The sequence below is a fragment of the Manis javanica genome, chromosome 5 (genome assembly GCF_040802235.1).
Source record: "Manis javanica isolate MJ-LG chromosome 5, MJ_LKY, whole genome shotgun sequence".
Lineage (NCBI taxonomy): Eukaryota > Metazoa > Chordata > Mammalia > Pholidota > Manidae > Manis > Manis javanica.
In genome coordinates, this window is record NC_133160.1 from 114,685,041 (window position 1) to 114,701,557 (window position 16,517).

General features: G+C 36.6%; 1 long non-coding RNA gene across 1 annotated transcript; it reads right to left on the reverse strand.

The window, feature by feature from the left end:
• Window positions 1-6,439: 6,439 nt before the first annotated feature.
• Window positions 6,440-13,136, reverse strand: LOC140849385 (uncharacterized). The gene is made up of 3 exons (XR_012131128.1): window positions 12,903-13,136; window positions 10,682-10,759; window positions 6,440-7,706 (listed from the first exon to the last, which is right to left on the reverse strand). It is a non-coding gene; the product is annotated as an uncharacterized lncRNA (long non-coding RNA).
• Between the last annotated feature and the right edge of the window lie 3,381 nt (window positions 13,137-16,517).

Below are 16,517 nucleotides of genomic sequence, written 5' to 3' on the forward strand. Positions count from 1 at the left end.
TGTACTTCTCAGCCTCCAGAACTGAGAAACAGAGTTTCTTATTTAAGTCACCTAGGGTATAGTATTTCATTATAGCCTGAATAGATTAAGACACTTACCTGAACAGAAACAGTCTGTGGTGAATCTTTATGCGAACAGAAGAACGTTCTCTTCAAAGAAATCTTTTAATTTATCTTTACAATTTTTCCACACCAGAAATTTTGAAAGGAGAGTGCATCTGTATTCATCAGAGACCTTAGAACAGATTTTAAAAATACAATGTTTGTTTGAAACTTCGGGTTCAATCTCTTTGCATATAAAATGGGGATAAGAATAAAATTCTCCCGTCCATTATGGGAAAATACATAAGAACTGACTGTTCCTTTGTTAATACAGCTTGCTGCCCAAACAATAGGAAGAATTAGCTGCGATGATTCCCAGACCTAACCTAAAGTTAACAGATACCTAGGAAGAGGAGAATTTCAACTTACTGAGGCAGCCAAAAGGACGAGACATGTCAAGAATCAACCCACTGTTTGGAGAATTATCTACAACTCAGATATATGACTCAGAATTTATTTAATCAAAATCATAAGTAGAAAGGGTATTTTTTCTTTTATATAGTATCACTTTGCATCAGTTAATTCATGACAGCTCGGTACCAAGTCTCACATTAAGAGCGCCGGTGTTACGAAGCCCACCATGATTATCGTTTGTTTCAGTATGTGCTGAATGCTGCTTTTACATGCACAAGCTGTAAATCTATGTAATTACTAACCCAATGAAGCTCTAACTAGATGCTCAGTTTATTAAATTTCATTCTACTCAACAATTTTTTTTGTATCTTTCACATTTGACTAATACAACGTAAGATGTCTACAAAATGGAGGGTCACTGTTCTATGCTGAGCATCACTGATCTTGTTAATTGGCCAGCAAGAGTGAGAGTGGTGGCTCTGCTTTATCCTGGCTTTGCTACGAAACTGCCACCCCCTCCTTCCCACTTCCTAAAAGCTACAGTTTGTTGTATAATGGTTCTGCTCTGAAGGGACAACATGAAGATTCCTGATCATGTCACTAATCCAAGATCTCTCGTCCCTCTGTCTATGGGTGCTCAGTTGATCATCAGTGTTAACCTCCCCTTTCAGTCTGCACTACATCTGCTGTTTCTACCTGTCTGACACCCACCCTCCCACCTTTTTCTTGAAATAGAACCCTGGTTTTCCTTCAGAAATCCTCACCTCCATCCTCATCAGTCTTTTGATTGAGGTGAGATGACTTCGCTTCTGATCAGGTTCAAGAACCAGAATTTGGGACCCTAATGCAGTGTTGCTCCCTCCCTTCCTTTCCTTCTGCACCCTTCCCTAGGCCAGTATGGGCTTGGAGTGGAGCCAGTGATTTAAGACTAATGGAATCAGAGACAATGGCAGTTGTGCCGGAACAGGGGGAATTGTGAGGCCCTTGCTTCTTGCTGGGATTGCTAAATTGGTAAGACGGAAACTGGAGTCTTGCCATTGGTTGGGGAGAGCCTGCCTGAGAATGGAGCTGTTACAGAGGGAAGGATAGAGCTCGCCTACCCAGACAGGATTACTGGGGACATTGTTTGCCTGAGCATCTGAATCTAGCTTGAGTGTGGACCCTGCCTCTCATTTAGAAACCAGATGTCACCTCCATTGGAATGCTCTTAAGTCTGCCTCAAGGAGTGCACAAACCCACCTGGAGGGTCAGAATAGATAAAAGCTCAGGATATGGCAGAAGTTAAGGAATTGTGGATATTCGTTTCAATAGAACTTTAAAAGAATTCAATTTTTCTAAGGTGTTATGACAGGCTTTACAAGATATGTAAAACTGAATAAATTCCAAACTCTTAACTTGACATTCATTAATATCCATCCAATATGCCCCCTTATGTGTGTTAGGGAACTTCTTGTTGTGTCTGTACAACAGATTCTGATGATTTGGATGATTTGCAGTTATTTAAAGTCATTTTCAGTTACACTAAGCACCATTCAAATATACTGGCTTTGGACAATCTTTAAAGATTTTTAAAAATTGCTCTAGATTAGGTTTTCATCTTAATTTTCTTAAAATTGTTCCTTAAATATTTATGGAAGTAGTCCTGATTAAATCAACACAAACATAATCATATAAAGTAACATGAAGAAATGGTGTGGTATGACAAATTTACAAAAGGGAAGTAAACACAGGAAGAGGGAAACTTCGCCATGGTAATAGTTTGTGTTATAACAAGATGTTTTTGGGGAACAAAAACATCATGATGACTTTGGTATTATGGAAACAAAATTTAGGAAGTCAGTAGATGAGTGTGTAAATCACTAATAAAAGTGTCACACATGGTGTCACAATATGGATTTTAGCTTGAAGAATTATGAGTAAAGAATCAAAAAACTGGTTTTAAATGTTCTCGAGTATATTTTCCATTTTTTCACTACATTTCCATATATTTGTTCACCAGAAATATTTTTATTTTTTATTCTTGCTCTTCTTGACTCTATCCTTTTTGCATGCATTTTGCTATAGAGACAGAGAGTGTATATTTATATATATGATTGATTGCTTGATTACAAGTAATCAAAACGTTATTAACACAAAAAAATATAAGCTGTGTGTCCAGGTGTCGTGGTGGTATTTAGTATTTATTTGGTACATACAGAAGGCCAAGATGGTCTCAGCAGGAAATAGCAATCATTACATGGGGCTGGAACTGAGAAATAGAAAGTCAGGAATAAAGCTTATTCACACTGTTTTTCCTGGACCATGCTATATTTCATGGTAGTTTTTCTCATTGTATCTGCTTCATTTTTTTTGTCTATTCTGCATTCCACCAGCTTTCACCCAACCTAAACATTTTACTCCTTTTAAGATCTTGAAAGCAGTCTTCATAGGATCATTTTGAAAATAAAATCAGTTCACATTTGTAAAATATGCTTGAAAGTAAAATCTGTATAAAATATTGTTAAATAAAGAAAAAATAATAAAGTAATGACATAACTCAAAGTACAAATGTCTTTTAAAAGTGAAAGGAATAGGTCATGTATGAATTTGTACTTCCACAGTTGAGGTGAGTTTCTGCTTGTAGGGACTGAGCTAGTGTATCATTTGAAGGTTCTCTAGCAGAAAAGATTAAAAAATCATGAGATCCAGTTATGACAGGTGGGTGGGAAATACGGAGGAGAAGGGAGGCAGGATGTCTTGGTTATGTGTCACATGTGATACATTCTACATTAAATATGTATATATACAATTAAGTATTATTTAGTGAGCATATTTTGTGAAATTTTGGTTACTTGAACTGCTTATTCCAGCAATAAAAAAATTTCTTACCAAACTTTCACATTAACCACATTGTTCTTTTCTCTGTGGTTAAGATTTGAAAAACATTTTTTAGCATCTGTGTATTGTGGTCTGCATTTCCCTAGAATGTAGATATGCCAGGACGGAATAAAATTCGCTCCTCTAAAAGATAGATTGAAAGGACAAACAAATAATTACAACAGATTTTAGAGTTAGATCTCATGGAGTTTGGGATATCATGAGTTGGCATCACAAAGTAGAAGACAATTAACCAGCACGTGATAATTATGAGTCTCTTTATGCTCGGTGACTCTTTGTTTTCAAGTTTTCTACCATCTGTGCAATATGGCACCTGGTGCAATCTCCTTGTTGTGTCTGACTTGGTGAAGAAATAAATACTTGACATGGTTACATACTGTGTTTATTTCTTCTTGTTTTTTTCACTAATGAGAAAGTTAAGATGGACTCTCAGTTACCAGATACTCTGTATACTTAATAGTCTATAAACACAGTGGTTGATAAGATCTGCAGGCTTTTTTATTTGATTTTTTGGGGACATGCAGTTTATATTTATTGTGCTAAGTTTTTCTTTACTGACTGTAGCACTTCAGCTTTGGGTTGTGATTCTGCCAAAGAAAAACTCTTGCTTAATCTGTGGTATCCTCAATGGGTTGCTTGTTAGCTCAGGGATTGTGGCCACAGCTGTTTGGAAATGATAAATGTGCTATGGAGTAAAGCAACAAGGAAAGGAAAGGAGAGTAATGTTTCTTAGCTCCCAATTCTGGATCAGAAGCAGTGGCTGAGCTTTTCATAATGTCATGTTAATAATTTCAAGAATGCTATGAAGCTCAACTCATTATTCTTACTTTATAGATAGGAAACTGGGGCAGAAGATCTTAAAGGTGGAGCTAAAACAAACCCAAGGTTGTCTGACTCAGAAGCCCATTCGCTGAAAGGCAGTCTTTCTCTGGACAAGGAAAAATGCGAGTGGCAAGTCTACTGAATGCATTTCATTTTTTAAGCCCTTCTAGAAAACAATGCATTTAAAAAATCTTCAATCTAGTTTGTACTGGAACCAAACAGAAACACTGGAGTGATGACAACCTCTAGATCCCAGAGTGTGGACAGCCCAGAATCCCCCCAGTCATTGTGCCATCTCAACTCCGCAGGCTTCACCCCATGGAGTGCCCAGAGACTTCCAACACTAGCTCAGGATCCAGTAATCAGATGAAGGTAAATGATAGGCAGGCCAGGGTATGCAAAGGGCCTGGCTAGCCTAAGCATCCTACCTCTACCACTCCCCACGTATCTTGAACAGTACTAAGGAGTATGACTCCTCCATGCACTGTTAAAGCTTGGCTCTGTCCTCAAGAGACTAGAACAATGCTTTTGAACTACAAGCAGGTCCTGTTTATTAGCAAGTACTAGGAGACCACAAAATCAATTTTGTGGGTTGTAACTAGTATCTAAAAATATAATGGAATTAAATACAATAGGATAGAATTATAAAAGACAATATACTATACCACATCACATGTAATTAGCTTAAGTATTACTTTGTGAAGCTTTGGTTTCTTATATACATGAGAAACTATATAAAATGAAACCCTTGATGCACAAGATGTAGATAGAGAACTTCCACAGAAATATCCCTTCAGTGATTTTGTTTCACTGATCGTTGTTGTGACTACTATTTAAATTCCTAGTTTGTAGACACCATCTATTGAGAATTTCCAGTCAGGAAAACAACTGAAGCTGTGCCACTTGAATTTCACCACTCCCCGAGAGTTTGCACAACAGGGAACTCCAGGAAATTGCTGTACCACCTGTGCTTTTCCTGCCACGAATGCTGGCTCCTGATGCTCTTGTGATAAGGGTGGTGGCTTCACAATGTTCTCTGCAGAGTTAATCTCCAATGAAGATTAACATGGAGCAAAATCTCTTTTGGTTCTTCGGCCTGTACTTACTAATTATTATATCCAACTAAGGATGTTTGTGGCAGACATCAAAAGGGAAATAAAACTGTGAAACCATAATGCCTGACCGCCTGCACCCCATTTCCTTGTGTGTTAATTTTTCAGAAAAGCAGCTGATGTACTTGTATTTCAGTTTCAACACTCTTTGCTTATTTTCATCAAAACATCTCGGCTAAATAGTTGACTCAACCCATCAGACTGTCTATGATTATACAAAGAATAGCAATAATAATAGCCTAACAATTATAATTATTAATAACTACTAGCATTTAGTAAAAGTGTACCATTTTGTATGTTTTTATATATAAAACAGGGCTGTGTGTGTTGTGTATAAAAATCTCCTTAAATGGATATATTTAAAATAGATCCATTTCATGGATTAGGTAAACAAGGAACATGTGCTATGCTAAGAAATTCGGACCTTACATTGGGAGCTAAAAAGAAACCTTGAATATTTGTACACAGATGAGTCGCATCATGTATTTGTATTTTAGCAAAATAATTATTGTAGCATTGTAGGTGAAATGTTAAGAAGGCTATTCAAAATGTGGGCAAAACTCTGAATGATAATCTACTAGACTCTCTCCAATGTATCTCTGTCCCACCCCTCACATATATTCCGCCTATACAAAATGATGAACTCTACTCCAAACATGGAGTGATCATTCAGGCTTTAGTATGTTTGTTCTCATTTTTTCTTCTTTCTGCAGTTCTGTTCTTCCCTTGAACATCAGTAAATCCTAACTCTTCTTTCAAGATCAAATTCAGCTGTTGGTATCTCTCTAAAGCAATTACTCACATGTCATTTGCCTATACAAATGATATGGTAGAAAGATCAGAGGGTTGGAAATAAGTCAGATTTTCCCTGCCTCTTATATGTATGACCTTCCACAAATTCCTTAGGATTTTTAGATTGCTTCCTCAGTTGTAAAATGGGATTAGTATTGCCTACCTTGAAGAGTTATTGGAAGAATTCAAAATGATCCTCGGCATCTAGTAAGTACTTAGGAAATGGTACCCTTTGTGATTATGCTTTTCCAAAGTCACCAGAGTGAATCAGTCTCTTCTCCATCTTATAGCATTTTATTCCTAATACATCTTATTCCTAATACATCTTTATTCCTAATACATTTTATTCCTAATACATACAAACATCTGCCACATTAGAATGGAAGTCTATTAGTCTTTGAGCAAGGGCAAAGACTCATTTTTGAATACCAGTGTATAAAACAATGTCTGGCACAGACTAAGATGTCCTCTGTAGACTATTTGTTGAAATGAACAATGTGGGCCTATCCTGGGGATAATGAGAGAGAGAATGGATAAATATCTGAAAGCTGTGTGGGAAAACTATAGGAGTTGATGACTGCAACACTCATTACCTAATCAGCAATGAAAATCAAACTGATGAGACACAATAGGCTTTAGCTACTGTTCAGTCTATTTAGCTTTTAGAAAAACACAGGACAGACACAACATTGCATGTGAAAGGCACTATGACTGATGAGTTGTGGATTTTTTCATCAGCTTTATTGGAATTTTATTTGCATATAATGACATTGACCAATTTAAGTGTAAAATTTTATTACTTTTGTCAAAAGTAGAGTTTTTAAAAACCATGACACACATTTAAACTTGTGATATCCTCTTGAATAATTAATCCTTTATCTTCATCATTATGAAATGACTCCCTTACTCTAGCAATATTTCTTGTTATGAAATCTACCTATATATAGCCATCTAAGATGACAATTGTCAATCCTTTTGCTTCTAAACTATTTGGGTCTTTATATGTAAAGTGAGTTGTTGTAAACAGCATATATTTGGATTTTGCTTTTCTGTGCAGTATGATTATCTAGGCCTTGATTTAAGTATTTATTCATTTCCATTTAATGTGAGTCTCACATTCCATTAATGTGAGACTGGGTTTATATTTACCATTGTGATATTTTTTTCTTATTTGTCTCATCCGTTGTCTTTTCTTTTTATTTTTTTTCCTGATGCCATCTTTTAGATTATTATTTTATCATTTCATTATATCTCCTATAATGCCTTATGAGCTATACCTCTTTTATTTTGTTGCTCTAGGATTTATCAGTGTCTACCTTAATACAAGACACCTTCACATTTCATAATATTCTTACAACAGTATACTTCCATTCCCTTCTCCCTGCCTTTGTGCAATTTTTATCATATACTGTACTTCTTCATATGTTATAAACTCCACAGTACATTGTTTTTATTTTTGCTTTAAAAGTCAATTTTCTATTGGACAAATTTTTAAATAACAAAAATTATATTCATGTGTATATTTCCTCTGCCAGGTATTCTACGTTCTTTGTTCAGATCCAAGCTTCTATCTGCTACCATTTTACTGGGGGAATTCTTTTAACATTGCTGGTCTGCTGGTGATGAATTTTCTTCATCTTCTGTATGCCTGAAAAAAAAATCTTTATCTCACCATTAAAAAAATTTTTTTTTTGACTTTAGAATTCAAAGTTAATGAGTACCTTTCAGATTAGTTAATGAGTACCTTTCAGATTTTTAATGATGTTATTTCATTATCTCCTGGGTGCATGATTTCTGATGAGAAGTCTACTGTCTTAATTACTTTTGTTGTTTTCATAGTTGGCTCTTTGTCTCTGGCTGTTACAAATTTATTCTTTGTCATTGTGTGTGTGTGTGTGTGTGTGTGTGTGTGTGTGTGTGTGTGTGTGTGTGTGTGTATGTGTAATTTGATTATAATATGCCTTGGTTTGATTTTCTCCATATTTTTTCTGCTTGGGATTATTGACCTTTTTGATATAATTTTCATCAGATTTAGAAAATTTCTGGTTATCATTTCTTCAAATATTTTCCTGGCTTTCCTAATACCTACCACTTTATAAGACTCTAATTCTATGTATGTTAAGCTGTTGGATATTGTCCCACGGCTCACTGATGGTCTCCTCATTTTTTAGTCTTTCCTTTTTTTGTGATTCATTTCTATTGCTGTGTCTTCAAGTTCCCTAACATTTTCTTTTGCAATGTCAAATCTGCTGGTAATTCATCCCATATACTTCCCATTTCAGCCCTTGTATTATTAATCTCTAAATATTTGCTGTGGGTTTTTTTTCCTCCCATTTCTCTCCTTGTCATGCCCACCATTTTCTCTTTATTCTTGAATATATGGATTATCTTGATATAAACTATTTTAAGATTCTTTCCTACTTATCTATTTTCTGTGCCATATCTGCATGTTTCTCTCCTAGTCATGGTGATATTTTCTGTTTCTTGTATATTTCTTAATTTTTTTATTGTGTATTTTATATTCAGTATGGATTTTTGGTGATAAATATTTATATATTTTTTTTCTACAAGATGACAGCTAGTTTTGGTTACATTAGGGACCAGTCTGGCTTTTTTTTTTGGTATCATTAATATACAGTTACATGAGCAACACTGTGGTTTCTAGACTCTCCCCATTATCAAGTCCCCAGCACATATCCCTTCACAGTCACTGTCCATCAGTGTAGTAAGATGCTATAGAATCACTACTTGTCTTCTTGTGTTGTACAGCCTTCCCCGTGCCCTCCCCACCCCGTATGTTATATATACTAATTATAATGCCAATTATTCCCCTTCTTCCTCCCTTCCCACCCATCCTCCCCAGTCCCTTTCCCTTTGGCAACTGTTAGTTCATTCTTGGGTTCTGGGAGTCTGCTGCTGTTTTGTTCCTTCAGTTTTTGCTTTGTTCTTATACTCCACAGATGAGTGAAATCATTTGGTACTTGTCTTTCTCCACCTGGCTTATTTCACTGAGCATAATGCCCTCTAGCTCCATCCATGTTGTTGCAAATGGTAGGATTTGTTTTCTTCTTATGGCTGAATAATATTCCATTGTGTATATGTACCACCTCTTCTTTATCCATTCATCTACTGATGGACACTAAGGTTGCTTCCATTTCTTGGCTATTATAAATAGTGCTGAGATAAACATAGGGGTGCATATATCTTTTTGAAACTGGGCTCCTGCATTCTTAGGGTAAATTCCTAGGAGTGAAATTCCTGGGTCAAATGGTATTTCTATTTTTAATTTTTTGAGGAACCTCCATACTGCTTTCCACAAAGGTTAAACTATTTTACATTCCCATCAGCAGTGTAGGAGGTTTCCCTTTTCTCCACATCCTCACCAGCATTTGTTGTTCCTAGTCTTTTCTATGTTGGCCATCCTAACTATGTGAGGTGATATTTCATTGTGGTTTTAATTTGCATTTCCCTGATAATTAGTGATGTGGAGCATCTTTCATGTGCATGTTGGCCATTTTGATGATAATTTTTAAATAATTTTAAATAGTTTTGCACTGCTCTGGGATGCAGTTTGATATTTTTGAGGCTTGATTTTAAACTGTCTTGGTGTAAATTCAGAATATCCTTTAGGGAAGAATTGATTTGATTTGACCCCACCATTGAGTCAATAAATACTCTTCTGAAAACTCTACCTTTGAGCCTGAAGTGTGCTTTGAATCCTTCAGGATAAATTTTAATCCCATAAGATAACAAAAAGATGATTTTGTGTTTGTTATGGAATTTTCTTAAATTCAATATAATTATATAAAACTAGTCATTGGAAAAAAATTAAAAATCTTTGGATTACAGAGAAATTTCTACAATAATTTGTTTATCTAGGGTGTAATCTTTTTCTCTTACTCTTTATAGGTACTTTTCTCCTATATTGTGTAAATATCTATCATGAAAGTAGATGGAAAATAGGCAAAACTTTATGAGGCAAGAGCAGTTAGCTCTGTTATATGTCTATGATAATTACACTAAAACAAAGGCAAAGTTGGTGGTTATACCTTAAATTCTGAGCTCCCAAACTGCCCTTGTAAGAATCCAGTCTCTGCTGTCCTCCAAATCACTTTCTTGATCCTTGAAACATTGAGTATATGTGTCTAAATTTTATTCCATAAACTTGGGTATGCAGGAAACTTAAATTTATTTTAAGGCAGATTAAAATTTGAGCCTATGTCTTCATTCTACCATGGAGAAAATTATTCAATCTGAGTTATTACTGTGGCTCCCTGGTTACACCTTTTGGTAGTAAAAAGGTCCCCAGGGATTTATGCAGAGCCCAACATCCAGGAAGATCCCCTCTGGACTTTGGCTTAAAATTATTTTCCATAACAGCACAAACATTGTCATGGTCATTTGAAGTGCAGCACTATGCAGCTTTTTCCCATTCAGTAGCACAGAAATTGTTGTTAAAGCTGGCAATACCAATGCTTACTAGTGTCCTAAGTATAGAGCACAGCCATTGTTCCACAGTCCTGTTACCTCCCTAGAGAGAGCTGAGAGAAGGAAGGAAGCTGTTAATGTTCGCAGTATGTGAGACACTGCAACAACCCCTTTTCATTCCCACTCTTCCATTACCTGTGGTATCCAGCAGGGAACAAAGCAGAGATAAAGGGTTGACCATGAGTTCAAAAAGAAGAGGAGCCTCTGAGAGTACTGAGAAAAAGAGAATAAAAGATTCAGGAGTGGTAACTTTGAAATAGAAAACAAAATTAGGGGTAGTTGAAATGTTGCGGTGGAGACTGGGAACCACTTCTGTGTTCTAATGCCCTTCTTGTTCTGTATTTCCTTCTTGCCTAATCTGGATGTTTGCCAAACTAACATTAAGATCACGTGAGACACAGATTATACTGTCTCCTCTTCCCTACAGTGGGGGGTACAGTTCTAAGGCTACACATACGTTACCAGTGGACTCATTTATTAAGCAGCGGCCATGTCTCTACGATGGGGTGAGGCACTGAGAAATCAAAGCATTTATTCCTTCTTTCATAAGAGACACAATCTGGTTGAGCAGACAGAGATGTCAACAGGCAAGAATAACAGAGTATTTATGCTGAATATTATGTACCTAAAGAACTAGAGATAAAAAAGCAGAGTAAAGTGCTGTCTCTGCTCTTATAGAGCTTAAATTCTAAAAGATAGAATGGACTAAGCATAAAAAAAATATATATCATGTTATGGCCAATTCCATAGGGGTCCTGTACTGCCCCTAGACTTGGGAAAGAAAGGTTCCTTTCCTTAAGCAAAATTTCAAAAGGTTTCCCTATACCAAACATACAAAAAAATAAATGTACCAGAGAACATATGGGCATCTCTGCCACATGAGGAACCAGAGTGTGGGCATCTAATGAACTTTAACATCCTACAAAATCCTTAACCTTAAGTATCTGCTCTCTTGACTCACAGTTCAGTTCTACGGCTGAATGTCCCAGGGCAATACACTGGGGAGGCTAATGAATAATGAAGGTGATGATTGGAATCTCTTCTATTCTCTTTTGCCCTGAAACACTTATGGAGCTGGACGTATGTTAAAAAACAAACAAACAAACATAATTTTCACAGGGGACTTGACCTAAGAAGATTAGGACAAGTCAGGAGGGCTGTGTACCCTTATGACCAAGAATTTCCCTCTCCTCTCATATAACAATCAATTAATAAACACAACCCTAAGGAATCTGTCCACCATATGTTTTCTCACTTATTTTGGAAGCTGAGTGGCTAGATAATTTATCATAGTTAACCTATTAAAATGTGTGAACATGATACGAAATTAATAGTCCATTTTGGAATCTAAGTGATACTTTAAGAATCTTATTGACAATTCAAGTCAGTCACTACATTAGCAGAGTGAAACCACCAAATTTAAATTAACAATAAATCTACCTAAGGATTAATGATTTATTTGAAATGACTGTCTACAGTATACAAATTATGTGAAAATTTCAATTACAAAAACTTGACAATTCATTGTGCTGAAATGTTACCCAAGGAAAAAAAAGTTTATATCACACATATACATACCATAAATCATAAATTATTGTGTATTTTTTTGGTATGGATCCAGACGTGGTCTGTATGACAGAACACTCAGATATATGGAGTAAATAAAATAATTGAATTTTTTATTTTTGCTGATTCTCATCATATAAAATCCATAACTTTATGTATTTCCAAAATGTTATTGACATACATTTTTCAAGGTACGAGGATAAACTATTTTATTTAACATTTTTAGCTTATTTTGAAAGTCTTAAATATTTAGACATGGGAATGTGGGCCTATATTTAAACTCTCCCCAAGACCTCACAATTGTTAGATATGTATTTGAGTGCATAAATATTGGGGGAGTGTATTTGGGGAAGGATTTCTGGAAAGGCATCCTAGAACAGATGACTGAGGAGATGAATTTTGAAAAAAGGTTGAATTTCATTATAATGTATTTAAATGTATGCTTATTTTGATACTTCCCCAGAGGATTTATTGCCTTTTGAAAAAGAATTATTTTTTCACTGTTTATGCCTTCATTTACATGCAGCATTCATTTTATAGTGCTTGGAACTTAAGAGCTTAATGACTTGAAAAAGGACTTTCTTGGGAGGGAAGAGAAATGGAGCACAGAGAATGAATTTTCTTAGTTAAGACCTGAGTTGGGAAAGCCACACCATGGGATGAAATGCATGTTTTTCTTTCAAGTATAATTTCTTGGTCAATTAATAAAATGTTATTTTAGCTCTAACCAGTTCTTGATAACATAAAGCAATATGGCATTATTAGGAAACACAAAGAATTATCATCTTACCTGCAGTGGTTCCTCAAAGTATCCTTGAAAACTTGTACAGTGGGAGAAAGGCCTATTTTTCAATGGTTTAAGAATCTAACCAACTCTACTCGCTTGTTATAAAACAGTTAATTTGGTATGGTTTTAAACAAATCTCTTTCATTATTAAAGTAAAAAACTCTAGTTAGCTACTTCCATTTATTGCAGCACTTCAGGGTGTAGGAATTTCAACAGCAGGAGGTTCATTTCTCAACAGACACTTATTACTCAAGAGGCATCAAACTGCTCATGAATTAGCAGCAGGACAGCAATAGTCATTTCCCAGTGGAGGCCTTTCACAGAACAGAAGTCCCAACTGCTTGCCAAGTGTCTTGGGATATGTTCTCAGATGGCTGCGCCTCTTGTTAAATTCATAGCAGCAATGTCACTGTATTAAGTAAAGAGGATTCCAAATCTTAGACTGAGAATGTGGAGTCACAGGGTCTTGCCAAGTGCAGCTTTGGTATCTCACCTGTGGCCACAGCTTCTCTGACTGGCGCTGCCACAGAAATTGCTGTTTTGTGGCTTGAACAATTTGTTGGGCTCATGGCTTAACAAACCAGACTATCAGTAAAACAAAATTTTGTTGTACAAAATATATTACTTAGAACACACTCTTGGGGAAAAAATACCAGTGGGCCTCAGCCTGTAGCCTCAGTTCTGCTGGGCTTGAGTTCACTAAGAGGAGCACAAAGGAAGCAAGAAGAAACACAGTTCAACCTGGGCCGTAAAGGGCAACAGCATGGCGGCAGATTCAAGGCATGCTGTTTTCCCCTCCTATTGAAATGGTAGGCCCATGACAGTTCTGTGCAAATGTAACACAGAAAATAATTTCTCAAAGGCAGCATCTTTCTGAAAAAATGTTTCCTGGTTTTCTTTGGCCTGGCCTGTGGATGATTTTTAGCTTATTTTAACATCTAGTTCTTCTGATTTCCCTCCAAGCTAGGGCCAACGAGTGTTTATTGCACAGAAAGGCCAAGGTCTCACATGTAGGGCTAGGAGTGAGGGAGGCCAGCAGGCAGGGTGCGAACACAGTGCAATTTCCCTGACATTCCATTTCTTTCTCCCACTCCTCCCATCTCAGGATGGCTACCATTCACTAAAGGAACAGGCAGTAATTGCCACCTAAGCTGGGGAACAGAGGTGTCTGGCACTTGAGGGGTAAAACTACTTCACTTTATTCAAACCCTCACTCAGAAAACTCCTCTTGACAAACAGGATATGCACCCTGATGCTTTAGAGTAAAACATAGTTTCTTTAAAAGAAAAGCACAGATGTAAGCCTTCTATAATTGGAGAGTTATGATCCCAAGGGTCCTATAGGAGCTCATCTTTGGTGTATTTCCCAGCTTCACTTACAGTCATTGCTGTGCTCAGACCAGCTCATGCTATAAAAGGTCTGTTAAGCTGTCAGGAATTCTATTAGCCAATTATTAATTCTTGGTAGCATGAATGTGACCATAGTTGGAGTGTGGTTACACCATGAAATCAGCAAATGCTACAGATTTGGGCTTTACCAATGTGCTATTACACATGAGTGCTCTCAGCTCTATGCAAACATGCTCCCCCTCCCTATAGCCTCCATCTTCTGCCCCTCTGGCCTCTGCTCAGGGTCCTTGGACATTTTTTCCCCTTTCGCTGGTTTTATCTTTTATTTTTAATTTTTCCTGGGCTTCACCATTCAGACAACTTTCATGCACAGAAGATTCTTAGGAGTTTGTTCTCATTGGGCTGATAGAGAAAACTACTTTTTTTGTATAAGCAAAGGCTCTAGGAACGAAATGCCAGATGAAGTATTTCTCCCTCTGAGATAACAAATCTAGCCCTCTGTCTACATGTCCTGGGTCTGGTGAAGATTTCTGTTGTCCCCAGATTACTGTTGAGACACTAAGTGGAAAGTCTCTATGACTATTCTCCTGATCAGCCCCAATCCCAGAACATACTGTTTTTTCTAAACAACTGAAGTCTATATACCATAGAAATAAACTGTTTATTTCTGGGTGGCTTAAATATTTTAAGTCAATGTGGAAAGAGATAGTGTGTTTTAGAACTGAAGGGACCTTCAAAATAATTGTGTCTAGCTTGCTCATTAATCTGGTGAGTAAACAGAGGATCACAGGCATAGTGGTAGATCTGGGATCAGAACTCAGATTTCTGACTCCGACTTCTGGGAATTTTCAAATCTGCAAAAACACCTACTAAAAAAATAAATGTTACAACTAGGGCCAAGATAATGTTCATTCAACTCAACAAATACACCAGATATATTTCTATGTGCACTTATTCATGCTAGGCACTATGCTAAGAGTTAGGACTACAGACAAATTCCCTGCTCTCCTAGAGCCTTCTTTCGAGAATTAAGATTATTAGTTTTAGCACGACTTGACTCTGTGTTCCAGGAAATTCTTACTTAGAAGCAAAACTGTGATCCAGTGGAAAATTTAATTGTTTGGTTCAGGAAATTCTAGTAAATCAGTTTATTCGGCCAACAATCTGCTCATCTGGGCTAACAGCTCATGTATCAGACAATAGGTTGCTTATCAAGATTCCTGTCAAGACCCTCACCTCCCTTGTGGACCAATCTGTAACCATTATGTCAGCAACTTTACCCAATTCCAGTCAGATCCACACTTTGAATGACCTGTTTTAAATTCTTTGAGGCCAGTCTCCCTACCATCCTCCTTCTGAGACTCTATGACTCTCAAAGTGCTCTTTCTAATGCTGAATAAATCTAATAAACTTAGCTTTTCTTTAAAGATTTTTGTTCTTGGCATTTCTGAAGAGCTAACAGTGGACATACATATTCTACTGCAGAATAGAGTGTAAGAATGAGGAAGATTACATTTATCATAACCTATTTGGGTATGTTTAAGGCCTTCATTTGCCATACCCCGTAATGAGTGAGGTATTTGCCCTGGAAATGTTTGACTGCATGTTGTTTTAAAAACTTGGTAATTACACATTCTCTGTTTTCTGTGATATTAGTGTTAGACATCCTGTTCTCTGATTCTTGAAGTGTGGTATCAAAATTCATAGAAGGCAGGAGTGAGTGACACAGAAGGCATGTCAAAGAAAGATAGTCATTGAAGGAGAAATTCCAAGAAGCCAAGGAAGAACACTATTCCAAAACTAGATGAGGAAGTTTTTGATTTTATGTGGTTTAAAAAATTATTGTTGTTATTTCCTTTGATTATAGTTTAAGTCACTGTTTTCTCTAAATATTTTTTTTGTGTAAAATGCCCCTTGTTAAAATAGTATCTACAGCATGAGGGGTGGTATCAAAATAGTGAGAGTGAGATGGGGGATGCTGAAATGGTTGCCAGGACCCCTCATGGCCTGGATGGAACAACCCTCAAACTCTGTAACTCCTTTGCCTTTAATTCCATCCAGTCCTCTGATCATGCAGCTACTTAGCAGAAACATCCTCCTGGTTAGAGGATACCAACATACAGGTTAGATGAAGACACTGGCATTCTGGATTTTTAAAAAGAAACATTACTCCTATCACTGTGGTTTAAGCCAGCCATTTGTACCTAAATTCATCAGGTAGAAATATACCTCTAAAACTGACCTTGTAATTTGTATAAATACCAGTTTC